Below are 5,090 nucleotides of genomic sequence, written 5' to 3' on the forward strand. Positions count from 1 at the left end.
ATTGATGCACAATATATCGGTTTTCAGACTATATTATTATTAAAATATTTAAAATATTATTAAAATTATATAAATATTTGTTTATTATATTGTACATTTTCAGATGATACTGTATTTTAATTTGTGATTTCCTCCTTGTGTTTTTAGCCTATCTTTAATTCAGTTTGACTAATCGCAACGTGAATCGCAAATAACTTTGTGGGTGGATCTCGGGCGCTGTTGCTATAATACACTGTCAGAAAAAAAAGTACAAAACTGTACCTTTTAGGGTACAAGTGGCTGTCACTGGGGTGGTACCCTGGAGGGTACCCTTTTGTACCTTTAATATGAGGTACAAAATTGTACCTTATAACTTTGTACCATTTAAGGGACAATTTTGTACCCCATTGTGCATACTGCAATAAAAGCACAAAATTGTACCTTAAAATTGTACCTTAAAATAATTCCCAGGGTACAACCCAATGACAAATAAGTTTTGAACCTAAGGGGAGCAAAAAATATACATTACATAAACTGGCTTACAGATATGCATATTTAACAGATTTTATTAAGAAACTTTCTTTTACAACGAATTATTACATGTGATGTCACAGCATCAGGTGTGAGTCGAGAGAATTAATTGATAATTGCACAGAAAAGCTCATTAGACATTACTCAGGAAATATGAGTTATGAAAAAGTTTTTAACCGTAACACCTTAAGAATCCTTACAAATGAGGAATTGTTATAATTAAAAGTACTGTTCTCTCTAAATTGCTGAAACAGTTCCATGTTTGGGGGGCAGAAAATGCAACACTATTATCAGATTCTTCCTCGGCGTCTTCAAACAAAGGAAGAGGAACATCAGTAGTAGTCCGTTGTAACATTGTGTGTTTATCCTTTTGGTAAACATGACAGGAATTGTACTTTGAAAAGTCTCTGACAGTCATTAGGACCACAAGTTATTGTCAAATCGAAGACAAAACACACAAAATGCAGAAAGAGCCCCTTCATCCACACCACTAGCCCGGCAGATCTCTATCCCATCAACTCCGATGACTGCAACTCCGATGACTTCACTTTAAAAGACAAAAGCACAAATTAGATTTTATCTCAATCAAATTTTATAATCATACAAGTTAACTGATGACAAATAATCTACATGCATAAGGAGTAAGATGATTATTATTCACCCAATTTGTATGTTGGCAGTAAATATATTTCAAGAATTATAAAATGCATTAATGATAGACATTCAAGTCATAGACAGAAATATGCGCACCTCCCCAAGCACAATGAAGAGTTCAAGCTTCTCTCTGAACAAGGCTGTCAACATGAGAAGTGCTGAATCTGATTTGTAATCCATTCCTGAAACAAAGATATGACATGATATTGACATATTACTACCTCAGTCTCTAGTTAAGTAGCAGTCAATGGAGGGACAGAAAGCTCTGCAGACTTTATTAAAAAAATATCTCCAGTTGTGTTACAAAGATGAACAAAAGTCGTACAGATTTGGAACGACATGAGGATGAATAATCAACAACAGAAATTTTCATATTAGGGTGAATTATCCCTTTGGTATCAATGTTATTTTTGTTTGTGGATAATGTGAATAAAAAAACGACCTATTTGCATAATGCTTAAAATAAGTAATTTATTTTGGATGATGACGTGGAATTTTAAAATCTAAGTAATTTTAATAATTTATTATATCATAAATTGTGTTTGTAACAATGCAATAAAATATTCTTACCGCTTCTGTGTTGTCCATTTTACTTAGTAATCAATTGATTTTCCGTTTGATGGCCGTGTGTAACGTTAACGGAATATCAGTCGGAGCGTTAACGTTACCAATGCTTTTAAGCCACGATATGTCGAAATCCCAACGGTCTCAAAATGCATAAACTGAGATAACCACTAACATTACTTACAATGGCTAGTCCTGCAAATAATGTTTGCCACAGTTTTTTTAATAGGTATGAGACGAGACTCAGCCTACAACTACGTTACAAGGTTTGAAAGTTTAGTCGATAAAGGCCGTTAAGTAGAAGCCTAACTTGGATTAAAGATGAAAAAAAGAAAGAAAAACATCTCAACATGTGACACAACTAACATAACTTACTCACCCTCAATTTTTTTTCCTCTTCAGGTAATTATATCCCAAACTGCAATAGCTCCTGCTAATTGAACGACACTCTCGCCAACTCCATTGCTACTTCTGAGGGCTCTTCCCAATCGGTCAGAAACATACCACAGCCAGTATTCGCGAGCTTTAAGCAAAGGGACATAATATTAGACAAAATGAACAGAACTTGCCGTCATACGCGAACAAGGAAGAATAAAAACATCATCTCGCATTTACCTGAAAACGGTGTCCTCCACAAATGTTCGGACGCTGGAAAATCGTGTCTGAAGTTGTCAGAAGAACAGGTTACTAGCTACCGGTCAGAAACATACCACAGCCAGTATTCGCGAGCTTTAAGCAGAGGGACATAATATTAGACAAAATCAACAGAACTTGCCGTCATACGCGAACAAAGAGGAATAAAAACATCATCTCGCATTTACCTGAAAACGGTGTCCTCCAAAAATGTTCGGACGTTGGAAAATCGTGTCTGAAGTTGTCAAAAGAACAGGTTACTACCGGTCCGCACCGAATGAGTCAAGCGGGAAATTTTCTTAAAGCGACAACAACCGTAACGTCTGCTTAAGCAAAAAAATAAGTTTTGAATATGTTTTGTTGTCGTTCATCGTGGTCTTTATTTGAAATTTAATTAAAACATTTAATTTCCGTTTTTATGCAACAAATAATACAAAATAATAATAATAATTTGATAAAGTTTTTTTAACAAAAAATATAGGCAACTGGCTACTTTACAACAAACAAGCATAATTATTTCATGTTTAATATGGTGTTTTAATGTTAATTAATAAAAAATAAACAGACAAGTTACTCTATTTGGACCTCAACTGTAAAAAAAGGAAAAGGTACAAAAATGGACCTTCCACACTCAAACCTAAAAAGTTGTACCTTTATAAGTCGTTTTGGGAACATAATTGTACCCTAAGGACCTATTGTGGACCTTTAAAGGTACAGTTATATATTTTGTACCCATAGGAACATAATTGTACCTTCACTGTACCTTTTTTTCTAAGTGTGTACCTGCGGGATGAATGACTTGCGCCCGACGCAAATCTAAAATGGGTTGGTCTGAAATAGCTACATTACTCATAGGTGTGGTTTGGGCATAACGTGCAATAATTAATTAGAGCATCATCTCACATTCCCTTTAAAAGCAGGCACGCTTGTTCTATGGCGGATTGCTATTATAATAGCCTAGTGCATTTGCCAGGCGCACGCCAGGAGCGGTTTACAGCCGAGGAGACCGACATTCTCGTCAGGGCCGAAAAAAAATAGTTTACTATAGAGTAAATTATGGTTTATCGGTGTTCTTCAAGCTATCTTGGGTATTTTCATAAGGAAAATGTATTTTTATAATGCAATTGCAGTTGACTTAGCTTTTATCACTGTATAATATATATTTTTTTTTTCAAGATTTCTATAGATATGCTATCACAATATGTTGTGATATTAACTCTTTTCTGAATTCTTTTGGCCACAATAACATTTAGTGAAAAATCAGATATCGTGACAGCCACTATGTTATAATGTACAGTGATGTACCATTTAAAATTATTGATTACATTTTTTATTGTACTATTTTGTATTTTTATTAGACAGTAGAATATTATAGAAAATCAGTATCGGCTATATTGGAGGCAGTCGTTGTGGTTAATAGTCAGAGTAACCCGAAAGTTGTGGGTACTAGCAAGAAATGACTCAAGTGCCCTTAAGTAAGGCACCTAACCCCCAATAACTCCAGTTAGGAACTTAAAATTAGTCCAAATGAGGTGCGTAGACAAATTTAAAGTATAGAAAATTCCTTTCTATAGTAAAGCATAGATTTTATCTCGCTACTTTGATGACTTTGGTGAACTGTTCCTTTAAGTGTGGCATAGTATGTATTCTCAAGGCTCTCGTTTTCTTTATCCACTAATGACAGAACAGTGGGTTATTGTCTGGTTTTCCCTGCCTTAGCCATGAAGTGTCAACAAACTACTTCCAAGCAGCCATTAAAGGCATTGGTGCCTTTATAAATAATTCAACCACTTGACTGGATGCTAAATGAATGGAGATGATACGGACAGAAGGTTTTGGTTTCCAAGGAGTCCTTGAGGAGGAGGGAGTGTTTGGAGGGTTAAAATCACCTCCTCAAAACAACACCCAACCCAACACAGACAAAGCGAGAGGTTTAACTCCTGCCGAGCTGATCTTCCCTCCTCTTTCTCTTCATCTTCCTCAGACTTGGTGAGAAATTGCAGAGGTTTTCCTACTCTTTTCTCTTCTGAAACAAAAAGTGCCATTTCTGTGAATCAAAGCCACCCCCCAGAAGCTGTCTTAGGTCCACCCCGGAATGCCACCATGGAGTTTGAGGGCTTGCCGGGGCCTAGAGTGGACAGTTGGTGGAACAGTTCCAGGTTTTGTTCTCATTTGTCAATAGTCTTGGACTGAAGTTCTGTTCGGTTGGTAAATGAAGAGAAATGACTTGTTGCCAACCGGAAAAGATATCGTCAACAAGAGACCATAGAGAATAGATTGATGAATTAGGGGCTAAGGGAGGCTTGTAGCATCTACTGAAAGAGTCCATCATGATATTTTAGACATAGATGGATTTTAGTGAATAAATGAACCAGATACAGAACAATCATTTCAGTTAATTGGTTGCTAATCAAGATTAGACGACTCCTTTCAAGTGTGTGAGAATGTTTCCCCCATGGTTTTGATCAATGTGTTGGGAAAATGGCCAAGTATTAAGAGAGAATGTGTTTTTTTTGGTATGTTAAGTTGCCATAAAAAACTGTTTAAAGACTATACATTTCAGATGCCTGCATAAATGCTAACTATACACTAAACATCGACTGTATACTCCTGGGTCAGAAGAATTATCTGAGGAACGTAGATGATAGTAAATAACATCATTAACCTTTTCATTTTGGGAATGTTTTCCCTTGTTTAGCAACCACTGAATAAGTTTGTTGTTGCAGTGT

The 5,090-nt window shown here is 35.9% G+C and overlaps 1 long non-coding RNA gene across 2 annotated transcripts; it reads right to left on the reverse strand.

Annotated features, from left to right (window-relative positions):
* Positions 1 to 518: 518 nt before the first annotated feature.
* LOC120460195 (uncharacterized) lies at positions 519 to 2,893 on the reverse strand. 2 transcript variants are annotated; one of them, XR_016169540.1, is made up of 5 exons: positions 2,550 to 2,893; positions 2,344 to 2,457; positions 2,108 to 2,251; positions 1,261 to 1,346; positions 519 to 1,057 (listed from the first exon to the last, which is right to left on the reverse strand). It is a non-coding gene; the product is annotated as an uncharacterized LOC120460195 (long non-coding RNA). The 2 variants fall into 2 exon arrangements; XR_016169539.1 differs by having other exon boundaries at positions 2,344 to 2,888.
* Positions 2,894 to 5,090: the final 2,197 nt, after the last annotated feature.

The sequence above is a fragment of the Pimephales promelas genome, chromosome 8 (assembly GCF_988280905.1).
Source record: "Pimephales promelas chromosome 8, fPimPro1.hap1.1, whole genome shotgun sequence".
Classification (NCBI taxonomy): Eukaryota; Metazoa; Chordata; class Actinopteri; order Cypriniformes; family Leuciscidae; genus Pimephales; species Pimephales promelas.